This window comes from Musca autumnalis, unplaced genomic scaffold, assembly GCF_047663935.1.
Source record: "Musca autumnalis isolate F117 unplaced genomic scaffold, ASM4766393v1 scaffold_1, whole genome shotgun sequence".
NCBI classification, from domain to species: domain Eukaryota; kingdom Metazoa; phylum Arthropoda; class Insecta; order Diptera; family Muscidae; genus Musca; species Musca autumnalis.
This window is the reverse complement of record NW_027411644.1, coordinates 197,539,941-197,554,234: the sequence shown is the minus strand read 5'-3', so window position 1 is coordinate 197,554,234 and position 14,294 is coordinate 197,539,941. Positions and strand designations below refer to the sequence as shown.

The window sequence follows — 14,294 nt, the reverse complement described above, 5'->3', positions numbered from 1 at the left end:
GACAAACTGAAAAGTAGGAACAAGGTCCTCAAGTCCCTAGCCGGCAGCACTTGGTGTGCAGATAAAGAAACCTTGTTGACCACATATAACGCGATAGGTCGGTCTGTGGTAAGCTATGCGGCCCCAGTTTGGTCCCCGGTATTATATGATACGTATTGGAAAAAAAAGATTCAAACCTGCCAGAATGCCGCCCTAAGAACAGCAACAGGGTGCCTCCTCAAGTCTTCAGTGGACCATCTACATGAGGAGGCAACGATTCTTCCAGTAAAGCAACACAATCAGATGCTTTCGTTGCAGTACTTGCTCGGGTGTTACCGTGAGAGCCATCCCAATCACCATCTGGAGGTCCAACAATATAGGAGAGAACCTCTAGATCAACAGGCATATCAGGCAGGTTTGAACAGCATTCACACGGACACAGTTGCCAAGGCCATAAGCAAATATAGTTTGAATAAAGTCCTCGAAGTACATCCCCCATCTATCGCAGCTGAGGAGCGTCAGCTGCCACGACAAACTAGAGTAGTTTTGACTCAACAACGCTCGGGATATTACAGTCGCCTAAATTCTTATTGGGCGGAAATCGACCGCGCCGTGCAAGATATCTGCCCAGTATGCGCGACACAAAACACCTTTTCAACTGCCCCGCCAAACCTACTCATCTAACTCCAGTGGATCTGTGGTTACATCCCAGGAACTAGAGATAGAGCCAGATTGAACAGAAGAACGAAAATACAAACATAATAAACACAGTTACAACAACAACAATCAGAAATACACATGTTATTTTTCGGCCTCAAGATCAAATTGAGATTGCCACAAGGCGCAGTCTTTTCACACATTTTCTTTAATCTTTATTTTACCAAATTCCACAATCCACCAGAAAATATCTAAGATTTCTGACTATATAGTCACCATCAATAATTTCTTCCGGGTGTGCAATCATACGTTATCCCCTACAATGTCATACGTATCACTTTCCATTTCAATTCAATTCAATTTTTTTTTTCAATTCAATTCAATTTTTTATATATATTTAGAGGCTTTTCGGAATTTTGTGGCTCTTTTTGGAAATATGAATTTGCCGACAAAAATATGGAGTTGAATGGATTAAAGCTCAAAAAATGTTGCTGGCCGAGGTCCATTTTCGAATTGGATCTTAATTTGGGAGTCATTCTTGTTGATAGATATCGCGCCCACCAGTCATTTCATTTGGTCACCATGGAATTTAGAGGACATAACAGAACATAATACCGCTGTAAACAGGACCACAAGGAATACCTTCGGTAAATTTTTTTCAAAGTATCCTCGAACAGACCTTAAACTGCACATAATCAAAAAAATTGAATTTTTGTGAAAGGGTACCCTAAGAAGTTAACCGATATGAACATTTTCGAACATAAAAAGTGTGTCTGCGTACTCGATAATTTGTAATAATTATTACAAATTATTACTGAAGTTGTTTTTTTACACAAATGTTCAGTAAAAGCAAAGACATAAATACAACAAGATAAGACATTTTTTTGCTATCATTCTTCAGTGAATGGCTTTTGAATTTAAGATAATGTTATATCACGATATGGTGATATAACATTTTTTTCTTTTATACATTTTTACGTATTTAACCGAATTTACCGATCCAATTGACAAAGAACTATTCTTGAATAGATCCTTGAATTCATAAATTTCGTTTCTGATACCATTACATGAAATGTTCCTCCTTGGTTGCGATTTTGAATTAACTGCAACCTGTTAAGGGTAATGTTAAGGTAAAGTTTCGTAAACATTTTTTTGTTGCATGCATTTTGTCTAGTCTTAGTTGTATTTATGTCTTTGGTAAAAGAGAATGAATTGAGAAACTTGTTTTGAAAATTTTATTACTGAGAACTAATAATTTTTACTGAAGGAATTTTGTTCAGTAACATTTTGTAACTTTAGGCAGTTGTCAAAAGTTAAAAATATTCAAACATCATAATCGTAAATTTAATCAAATTGAAAATTTTTACTGAATGTTGTCTTTTTACTTTTTTTAAACTAAATTTGAACAAAATATTTGATATCCAAAGTTTGAACGAAATCAGTTAGGTTAAAATTTTTAACTTTTCTGGGGGAGTATCGGAAGGAGTGGACCGATAAGCAAAGTTGTCGTGCGCTCCAGCCGCACATGGTGGTCGTGGAGATATTTTACTGCATTCGGACCATTTTATTAGGAAGTATGGAATTGCCCGTGGACAAATTTGTATTATCGTTAATACGCTTCGAAAGTTGACGTACGCACCAGGCTCACATAATGGTCGTGGGAATACTTTACAGCTTTCGGGACGTTATTTTTTCAGAAAGTGTGAAGTTGTCCCAAAAAAGAATCAAAACGATTCGAGAGCAGGTCTTAAACTGCACTTTTCCGAAATTTTGTGTGCTTGGCAGCCGAAGAAGTGGACCGAAATATTACGAGGTACATAGTATGGACCACAAATAATTATTTCGAGTTATTCTGAACGTAAATTCCCTGTCAATTTTCTCACTTTCTCCATTATGTTGAAACGGAGGAAAAGCAAAACTCACAGGAAATTTTCGTTCAGAACCCCCCATTATGCCTATAAGTTCTTTTTTTTTCATTTTCTTTCGTTTTCCATTTTCTGATAATACCAATTTTTTCAGGAAATAAGCCTCGATTCCAACCAAATTGTTACGACAACCACTACTTAGTACGCAAGGGGGAATATTGTATTTTCAAGCAAGCCCTTTCTCTATTTGATTTCTTTAATTTTCGACATAATGAAATAACATGATCAGTACACTGTTCTTGCTCTAACAACAAGTTTTATTTGTTATATTTTTCACGATTACAAGATTACACAGGCACACTGTATTTAGATTACTTCAATAAGAATACTAACAACAATTTCATCATATTATTTTGTTTTACTTCTGCCGGGAGAATAGTAAATAACAAACAACAACAAAAATAAACAATGAGGTTTGAGATGCAGTCAACACAGACATCATACAGTTAATAAACGTCAAAAGAGAACTTTGTATTGTGTGAATACTCTCGTGTGGCGGGCGGGCGACGTACTTCGGTTGTTTTTACTGCCACATTGTATGTAGCAATGGGGTGGTGGTGGTTAAACGAATTTTGTGTATATACTAAACAAGTTATTTTTTGTTTTATTTAATATTTAATTTCCTTGGCATTACACTTTTTTTGCTTTGTTAACCCCTCAGTTAAATGACACAAACCCATAACAGAAACCGTCATCATCATCACTACTACTGGCAGACTGAGAGAGTCTGAGAAGTTATGTGAATTGGGGGGTTCTACTCAGAGGCGGAAGTGGGGCAAAAGAGCATCTCCTTGTAATGAGTAAACAATGTACCCACTGTATTTGTGTGCAAAACTTTGGCAAGAAAACATTGATACGATTTCAAGAATGAAAAGAAAACTCTAAACTAAAATACCAAATTTTACTAAACAAATACCTAGGTATGTAATAAAATTTACATTTTCGTCCTGAAATAAAAATAAATTAATTTCCTTAGTCATTGACACATGTTGTATAAAAATCCTACTAATTCATTTGTTGATGATGATTTGCCGATTACGTGAAACGTGTTTTGAGTATCAAAGAAATAAAACCGCAAAACGTTTTGTATAAACAGTTTTTTGTTTGCTGCCATAAAAAAACCGGTTATTTCTTGATTGCCCCCAACACTGTACGTCAATGGTTGTACTATGTTGTTGTGTTTGTATGCGTGCTGAGTAAAGAATCTCATCAAAGTGATTTGTTATTGTTATTTTGTTGCCTTCCTCTTATTGGGGGGTTTAGTATCAGTTGTTGTTATTTTTAGTGCTCGATTTTCGTGTTTTTTTCACTATACTTTTGCTGCTACCGGTGTCCAAGTTTTGCATATCGAACAGATAATTAACCGCTAAATAATGGAGTTATATTCCATGGTTTGGTTTTAAATTAGCATAATGTTGTTCGTTGATCTATTGTTCACTTTTATTGCCAAAAATTGACAGAATTCTACGAACTATTTCAATAATACTTAGAAATCAGTAGGTATAATGGGGAGTTTCGAATATCACCCATTACACCTACAAAAATGATTTAGGTGGAATTATATAAGTTGGATTGTTGCGGCTGTAAGAATGGCTAAGGAGACAGTTCATGGTTGTTTAAGACTCTTGTCGTTTCGGATCGCACACCTGACTTTGATGAGTTTGAAGACACATCGCCCTTGCCTAAACTGTAAGAAACTTTGAAGAGGACTTCTGTCGGCATAATTTACGTTTTTGGACTCAAGTCAGAGCAATATCAATTGTATTGATAACTATAATTGGGACTGTAGTTTGAGATTTCTTTTATTTATGGAATCAAAAGCTTAATATTGATCAAAGCCGTTTATATTTGAACTGAACATTGATCATGATGTTGTAGCAACTTGGAGCGTATGTGCTTTAAGCGGAACCTTTTAAAATACTAAAAAACTCCATATTGCTTTTTTAGCAGGTAATATAAAAGCTGTGTTCCAGAACTAAAAAGTTTTTACAATTTTTACGACTTTTACACATTTTACTCGAAAAAGCGTTCCCGTACACAAAAAAGTTGTAAAATGTTCACTTCTCTTTAAACAAAAATGGCGCTGAATGACGCTCTCTTTAAAAACTTTTTACACGACAAATTTGGTCGAGTAAAAAAATAGTAACATGGTTGCCGGCGTCTGATTGGCTGATACGCCGACTTTGACATTTCTTCCAGTTTTTTTGACGTATTTTCCATTTTTCCGTTCCCGAACTATTTCAAAAAACTTGTGTGTGATAACAAATTTTTTGCAGTTCTCTCTTTTACGAGTTTTACCATTAAAAAGTACGGGAACGAAGCTAAATATAACTTAGTGTTATACAATGTAATATGGAGTTTTTTTAGAACTTATTTCAAAAGGTTACAGTTAGATCTTTGAGTCAGTTTGATTTTTTGGGCATGTGGGATAGGCCGTTTTAGCGCTGAGCGCCTCATTTATGCCTCAAAGAATCTTTATATGCTAGAAGTTTCTTGTAAACCAAGAAAGGAGAAGACGGATATCGTACTACAGTCAAAATCGCTTATAACGACGGCCAAGGGACTGCAAAATGTTGAGTCTTTTGGATTTTGTCTTTATAACCGATATGTCGTTTCAACTGTATTTACCAGGAAGAGCAAACCTCCCAATTTCCACCCCCAGTTTTGAATGGAGATGCATTAGAACTTTTTATTGAAGTTAAATACCTATGCTGTCCTATCTACTCCTACAAGAACTCCTTTGGACACATATAAACGTATAGTATAAATTAGCTGTGTGAATAGGAATGTATGTTGGGAACCGAAGAAACTGTGCGACTTCAGTTGGGTGTAACCACACATCAATAACAGTTAGAATCGGGGGTGCAGACGAGCAGCTGTATAGATGCTGGGTGTAGTGAAGGCTTTGATGGAAAGATATGCATCTCTTTATTGCATCTAAAGCCACTTATGGTGTCGGAGATCGCCTGTTGATGTACGGTTTACATGGAGTTCGCTATCGAAAATGGATTGGCGTCCGAAGCAATGATGTCATGGATCCCTTTACGATAGCAACTGACGAATTTGTCGGGGTGGTGAATCTTCCAGCACAGAGTGATGGCTGGGATGACACGGAACTTTCTTCTCAACAACAAATTATACTGCCTGACAGACAGCATCCTGGTTTCCTCATGAAGGTTAATTCACACTGGACAATATGCTATGCTTGCAAACTTTCCCATTCTGTGTCGCTGAGGAAGGAAGACCAGACTGGACGGAACGACCGATGACTTTATACTTCGCTACAAATGTTTGCTTATCCAGATACTACTTTGAGGACTTGGACTCCTGGCTTTTACTTCCTGCTTTATATGCGGGGTCTGTGACGAGAAATGAAGGAGATTATCAAAGTAGTTCTGGATTATCGACTGTAGTTATACTCCTGTCGAGGAAAGTAAAACGTGACACGGATGACTTTTTAGGGGATAAAGGGAGAATGCGCTCCCGCCGTAAGAAATTATCGGCTGAGGCTAGATGGTCGGAAATCTGAGCACTTGCATCGTAAATATTAAATCCTAATGCAATAATGGAACAGTCATCACCGTACGACACCATCGGAATATTTGCTGGTGAATTGGGAAGTTTCGCAAGATGAAGGATGAACAAAATGGGTAAAAGAACCTTGCAGCACCCTCTTTTGATTTTTAGATATTTGGAATTCGATGAAAACTTGCCTGTTATCTTACGAAGGAGCGTTAAATGGCTATGGGTCGGTTTGATTCTAGGCTAAGCAAGTTCAACTAACCACCTTCTCTTTCCAATATCCCATCTACTACTCTCACTCTACTCTCCTTCTACCACTTTCCTGTTTTTCTCCCCTACTTTCCCTTGATCGACGTAACGAACTCCTTGGACAAGTAAAGAGCTGTCACCGTGGTACGTTCTGACGACATCCGGAATCACAAACGGTGTAATTGACAACTCTAGAGCTCTGGTCACGCAACACAAGCCTGTTGCACCGAGCTTCTTTAACATGAGCATTGAGATGTCATCTTGGCCAAGGGCTTTGAATGGTTTAGATTTGTAGATTATGGCTCTCTTAACACGATTGTTCTGCGAAGGTGGATGTTTAAAAAATTGACGGCAGAACTGTGTGGCACACTTTTTGGCATGGGAACTCTGGATGTTGTTGAAAGCGTTAATAGGGGTTTTTTATATAATTTTGAACAATATTAGCCCTTTATTGTGGAGCAAAGCTGCTTCGAATTTCTCAGAATATTTTCTCACCGTTTTATTCATGGTCGGACAAATCGAAATCGCTTGGTTTCTCTACAGTGACAAGGATTGGAATATGGTCTGAATTTAATGCGACCTTTATCTTTGCAATCATGTTCCCAAGGACTTCTCATGGTAAAAATTTCAGCCCGATGTGACAGGAGTCGGTAAACTGCGTAACGGTATACCCATATCTCGGGAAGTATGGAATTCCCCACGGAAAACTATATATCGTCCTGATCGGGGTTCAAAGGACTACTCATGGTAAAAATGTCAGCCTTATCCGAGTGGTGCACCTAAACAACGTAATGGTGATAAAGTTTAAACATTTGCAAATAAGTCATATCTCATCTCATAAAAATAAACAGTTTATAAAATTATATACGTATTACAGGTATATTAACTTTAAACATGTTACCGTTATGTTTCCTAAAAATTGACAAGAATTTTTTGAAAATTAGCATTCTGATTAATATCCAAAACCATCTTTCCCACAACAATCTTGTTTTGTTTGTTACTTTTTTTGTCTTTATCATTTCATGTTCTGTAATTACACCTTTTGGGCATTCCTCTTTTTCATTTTCACTTAGATACACACTAGTTTTTACGTTCGTAAACTGTGGGAATAACAAGGGAATATTTTTTTATAATTTTGAAGACATTTATATTGGGGGAAATATTTAAATGCAAAAATCACGAATTTATGCAAACAATTTAATGCTTTTTCTTGATTTTCTGTGTCCATTGACCCATAAATATCATAAAACTATTTAAATACCACACATAGTAAAGAACATAACACACGTTGACATCATTACACATTGACGCTGTTGCCACCAACGCCGCCGTCAACTGTTGGCTGGCAGACAGTAGTACGCCGCACGCTGCATGGTTAGGCGACGTCGTATCGTATCAAAAACATTCAAGGGTACCGATTATTGCAATAATAAAACGAAGACTACGACGTCACTTGTCAATGCATGTTGAATCATAATAATGACGATGATGACTGCAGGCGTCGTTGAATGAACTTTTATTCCAATTTGTTGTTTTTTAGAGATGAGGAACAGACAGATGAGGGAATTATGCAAATTTTAATTTTTGTTTAACAAAATATTTATGTTTTGTAAAAACAAATACACACACATCACATAATTATACACGAAGTAAAACACCACACAAAATACACGAAGACCGACCTCTGTTGGTTGGTTGTTGGTTTCTAGTGAGCGAATTCCATAAAGTTGGAAAAGCAAAACGAAGAATTGTTTTAAAAATAATGGATACACACAAAAATACGAAAAAGCGTGCAAAACGCAGATAAGGCAAAATAAAATGCAATATAAATGCCAACAAATGGTGAGCAAAATATGCACAGAAACAAATAAAATAATCTTAAAATTCACCACCAAACGGCTAACATCGCGCATGGAAAAACAGCGCAGACACCAAAAAGAAAGCCAATGGGAAAATAAAAACAAAATCTTAAACAATGTTCTTTGTGATTAAATTTTCCCTGCACCTCCACAATATTTTTTTTCTTTAATTTTGCCCAAAATATTTTGCATAAATTAATTCCAGTTTTCTTTTCTCCATGACTGGTATAATGACATATTCCTACTCATTTTTGCATAAACGAGGGACGACGACGAACAAGCACGATGAAACAATACACACAATAAAACAGAGTTGTTATTTTGGCACATAAAGCCGTCGTTCGTTGTCCAACACGTACAGCAGCAAAAAAGATGGATGGATGGATGAATAGCTGATGGGACAACAACATCACGGTCGGTGATTTGGATGGTTTGGTTGGTACATTGACGTCGTTTTAATTTTCTAAACATTTACGACCGCCGCCAATCGCTCACTTCCATTGTACAACAAACAAACGCACACAAACAAAACTCACGATGATTGACTAGCGCGTACAAAAAACAAGGGAAAATTGAACACTCATTCGAAGAAAAAAAAAAAACACAATTTAACACACACACACTCATGCACACAAAACGCAGCAAATAAAATTAAAATTATGAACAAAAAAAGCCGAAAAATACATTGCAAACGAAGGCCAAAGGCAAGTTATGTTTGCTTAGTTTCGAAAAACAATAATAAAATTAAAGGCTTATTCTTGCTAACAACAATTATACATACATTTTTCTTTTCAATTAACAAGATATCTCGCTCTCTTTTCACCGGCAGCGGGGTTATGTTGTATAGAACTTCTCAAATTTTTTTAATTGCGATTATATCTTCTTCAATAAGATTGTAAGTATTGATCGCTTATCTTTTCTTGTTTTATATAAAAATAAAAAACACTCTGTAAAAACACACTATTTTCTTCCTCAAAAAAATTAACACTCGCGTTATGTTCCTTCTTCGTACGAATGGTGGCTCGCGTTCACTTCAACACTACTTTACAATCTGTATTATTTTTTCAATTACTCTTTATTTAGCTGCTTCTTTTTTCAGTGCTCAAGTTTTTTTCTTTCGATGTCTGCACCTTCTTTTTTCTGTGTGTGAATTTTTTCGTTGGCAAATTAAAGCTGTGAATCGGCGAAATTTTTAGAAAATTTCTTTGTTTTACGTTTTCTCATCATTTAGTGTGTAATTTGTTGAAACTTTTATTAACTTTTTGGGGTTTTTATTAAGGAAATTCTCCAAATGAAATCCTACGTTTTATTTAACACACACCGATCCGACTGTCCTATAACAACGACGAGTTAGCCACAAAACATTCGTCATTCTACCGATCCGCCATATTGGAAATTTGTTCAACAAACAGGGTTGTTTATTTGCAACTGACGGCTACTGGCTACTGAAAAAAAGAGTAGTAAAAAGAATAACACACACAATATAAATAAAGGAAATAACAGCAATTAAGACACAATGAATTGTTAAAAAGTTTTAAAATTAATAATATTTACATTAATTTATGTTTGTTCGTTCTTGAATGTTATTCCTTTCATTTTAAAACACCTTTTAGAGCGAGAATAAACAAAACACTACTACCTTAGTTGCAACACTGAAAGAAAGTTGTTTTTCGGTGATAGTGTTGCCACATCTTAATGGGAAATTGTAAATGATTAAGTATAAGGGATGTTCACACATTAGTTGCAATTTGTTGTGTTGACGTATAGATTCGTTAAGCTGTGTTTACATATTTCTATAATATAATTATCAATTGGCGGTGATTATTATTTTGTATGCTGTCAAATTTTAACTTATTTGATGTAAAATGTAATGATTTTTTTTTTTGTAAATTGAAGAAGGCACATTAATGGGCATTTTGCCGGGTTAACATTCTCTACGAGGATTTAATTAACGTTTGCCCTATGGAATTGACCTTTGAAACCCAGTGGGATTATTAATTATAGATTGCACAAATACTAAGGCCATGTTTATATTATAGCCTTTTGTAGGGTTATCCTTCTTTATGATGATTTATATGAAATATAAGCAATGGAATTGACTTTGAATCCGGTTATATATAAACGTACTATTATAGTACGTTTATATATAACCAGATTTAACAAACCCACTGGGTTTCAAATGTCAATTCCTTTGTGTATGCGTCAAATAAATCCTCATTAAGAAGGTTAACCCTGCAAAAGGCTATAATATAAACATGACCTAATACCCTAGACAGGCGGCAGCGTTAATTTGCATTAACTGCCTTAATTCAAATTAATACGTGCATTATCCACATTCTTAATGCACAAAATCAAAGGAAATTTAAACTGAATTTAGCTATTTCAATATGGCAATGCTGTTGAAAATCTATTGTCTTTTGTCAAATTTCCATGTTTAAGAAAATAAAAATGGAAAGCAAATCAGCAATTTTCGCGTTTCTTCAAAATAAGTAGTGGTCTTTCGCGAGTAGAATAGCAGCTAATCGTTTTTCACGCCTTCTAACAAATCTCTTTTTCAAATTTTTATTTTCACAAAAAATGTCATTACCCACCATACCAATTCTATCGAAAATTATATCTTCCTCAAATGTTTTTTAAAGTTTTGCAATATTTTTATAATATTAAAAAGACTCAAAAATATCGCGGAAAGCTTTCAACGCCAGCTACCAAAGCGGATCCTGGCAGTCATACAAGGATAAGCTAAAGATGTACAAAAAAGCCATAGCCAAAGCAAAAAAGCAATCATGGGTTGATTTTTGCGGATCGTTAGAAAATACCAAAGATACAGCCAGACTAAGCAAAGTTATGGCAAAAGGTCATCCGAATCCTACCTATATAAAGAGAAACAACGGCACCTAGTCCGAAAACTCAGCCGAATCTCTTGAAATCCGTCTTACCACACACTTCCCCGGCTGCTCGGACAGTACCGAAGAAATGCGACCCATTACAGCTGTAGATAAAAACAACAGTGAAGTTGATAAGATAATAAGTCCGAGTAAAGTCACGTGGGCTATAAACAGCTTCTCTCCCTACAAATCTCCAGGACCCGATGGAATCATACCAAAAATGCTACAATGTGCAGAGGAAATAATAAATCCTTGGCTAGTATACATCTATAGTAGATGTATATCCCTTAACTACGTTGCAACGAGTTGGAGACAGGTAAAGATTGACTTCATACCCAAAGCAGGAAAACGTAGTCACGAAAATGCTAAAGACTTCAGACTAATAAGCCTTTCATCATTTCTACTTAAGACGCTCGAGAGACTCATCGACGTGTATATTCGAGAAAAGATGGACAACTCAAACATCATATCTTCTAGCCAACACGCTTATATTAAAGGGCGCTCGACGGATACAGCCCTACACGAAGTCGTTAGGGCTATAGAGAAGTCCTTAGAGCACAAACAATTTACTTCAGCTGCTTTCCTAGATATAGAAGGTGCATTTAACAACGTCAGTACATCAGCTATAAAACAAGCACTAGATAACTTCGGCGTGGAACCACTCATCAGTAGTTGGATTACCACCATGCTGCAAAGCAGAGTTATTAATGCCACACTGGGAAACAGTACACTGTCAAAGCACGTGAACAGAGGAACTCCACAGGGAGGAGTTATCTCGCCATTACTTTGGCTCCTTGTCATCAATGAAATTCTCAATAAAGTTGACCACATGGGGATTAAGGTGGTTGCCTATGCGGACGATGTGGTAATACTCGTCTCTGGTTTGTTTCCGACCGTAATAAGTGACATTATGAGCGGAGCCCTGAGATCGCTAGATACTTGGGCCACAAGATGTGGTCTGGGAGTGAACCCAGGGAAAACTGAGATGGTGCTATTCACCACAAAGACCAAATATGCAATATCTAATCTCCCAAGACTGCGAGGTCAGCAAATACCCCTATCAGATCATGCCAAGTACCTAGGAATCATCCTAGATTCAAAGCTGTCATGGAAACGTAACGTGGAACACCGTGCTCACAAAGCAACTGTTGCATATTACGCATGTCGCAAATTGTTTGGAAGCCGATGGGGCCTCAAACCTAAAATGGTGTTATGGAAGTACACCAGCATAATCAGACCAATTCTCACATATGGAGCCCTAGTGTGGTGGCCAGCAGTGGACAAGAAAATAACACAGAAAAAACTATACAGCATACAAAGATCTGCATGCATCGGGGCAAAAGGGGCGATGCGAACGTGTCCGGCCGAAGCCCTCAATATAATGATGCACATTTTGCCAATTGATTTACACATCGAAGCAACAGCAACATGTAATGCGGTAAGACTCCGAGCTCTAGGAATATGGAGAGACAGACAGTACCTACATTGATTTTTGATCAGCCTTTTGCAGAAGAGAATGGAGTAATGGATCACCATTGATAGCATATGACACTAAGGTATACACGGACGGCTCCAAGATGAAATGTGGAGTCGGATCCGGTGTGTTTTCGGAAGAAGCAAACATATACACATCTACAAAGCTACCTGAGTACTGTAGTGTCTTTCAAGCGGAGATACTGGCAATAAAGGAGGCCTGTACTGAACTTTTACAGCATCACACAGCAAATTCAATAGGAATCTTCGTCGACAGTCAAGCGGCGCTCCTTGCCCTAAAATCCAACTCTGTCACATCAAAGCTAGTGAAAGATTGTAAAGAAGAACTTGCCAAACTAGGGCGTCTGTCAAGAGTAGTTCTCACTTGGATCCCGGGCCACAAGGGACTTGCTGGGAACGAAAAAGCAGACGAGTTAGCTAGAGCAGGATCGGCCTCTAACGAACTCCCAAAGGCGTCAGTCGCAATTCCAATGGGAGTAGTTAAAGGGGATATCTTCAAACACTATCTATCACTGGCTGAAAGTAGATGGGACAAAACGGCAACATGCAAGATATCAAAATTAACGTGGCCTCAATACAACGCCAAACGAACTAAGTTCCTAATCAATCAAACGCGACGGAACCTTGCAAGACTTATTGCAGTGTTAACCGGTCACTGGGCAATTGGCAACCATGCAAAACGTTTAAATCTACCGCACAATGACCACTGCCGTAGCTGCGGGAATGAAGAAGAGGAGGAAACTGTTGAGCACCTCCTCTGCCCTGCACAAATGCAACGAGGATTCAATCCTCTAAGACAACCGTTCCTTCGTGATATCACAGAGATAACAGAAGTAGGTCTGGGAGACCTTCTGCGATTCCTTAACTCATCAGGCTAGATTTAACTGCCAACATGCAACAACGAAATAGCAATCTCTGAACGAGTGGTGTGGTTTTTCAAAACGGTATCTCTTACATACTAATTGAGGCTATAAAGTATAGCCACCACGTAAACCAACCAACCAAACATGGCCTTAAGGCCTGCGTACATAAGCTGCATCGCCTGCTTACCTTGCTTGCTTCTGATAAAAGAATAAAAAAGAAAAGGGCAACTCAGTCTGAAATTTGCTCGGCCTTCTTAATTATTTTATTTCTATTATGTTAGAAATGAAGTAGGAAAGCAAGGCAATCAGGCAAGGCAGCTTATGTACGCAGGCCTTTATGTACCCTGGCCTTTAGGCTATCCATGGTATAATGAAAACGTATGACAAAGATTCCAGCTGGGTGCAATACTAGCTCCGTTCCCTTACTTTTTTGTCCATATTTACATTAGGCAACTTTCCTTGCGGCAATTGTCAGTTTGAAGGAGAGAGAGGTAAGGCATATAGTAACCCTTTGCCTCTCAACACCCTCTCTCATTTCCTAATGTAAATAGGGACTTACTGCTAAAAGTTGCAAACGAGCAAACTGTTGAAAATAAGTACAGGTAATTTAATGTAGAAAAAAAAATCACATACAAATTTCTTCAAAAAGTACGGGAACGAAAAAGTGACAGAAACGTTAAGAACTGGAACAAATGTCAAAGCTGCTTACCGGCCAATTAGGATTTGCTTGCCCAAATTTGTCGGATAAAAAGTTTCTAAAGAAACTTTTTCTTTAGGTCGAACTTGGTGCATTAACTGCCTTAATTCAAATTAATACGTGCATTATCCACATTCTTAATGCACAAAATCAAAGGAAATTTA

At 37.2% G+C, this 14,294-nt stretch overlaps 1 protein-coding gene across 8 annotated transcripts in view; it reads right to left on the bottom strand.

Annotated features, from left to right (window-relative positions):
* flfl (serine/threonine-protein phosphatase 4 regulatory subunit 3 flfl) overlaps window positions 1–14,294 on the bottom strand; it is a 44,086-nt gene that overhangs the window by 26,436 nt on the left and 3,356 nt on the right. For 2 of the 8 annotated variants that reach the window (XM_073959736.1, XM_073959742.1), the window contains exons 1-2: window positions 9,746–9,845; window positions 8,973–9,636 (exon numbers count right to left, since the gene is read on the bottom strand). The exons of 1 other annotated variant lie outside the window; for it this stretch is intronic. The gene's annotated coding sequence lies outside the window, so the exon portion shown is untranslated. Of the gene's footprint in view, window positions 1–8,972; window positions 9,637–9,745; window positions 9,846–14,294 lie in introns of those variants that run through there. 5 more of the 8 variants (XM_073959739.1, XM_073959744.1, XM_073959737.1 and 2 more) reach the window with 3 other exon arrangements.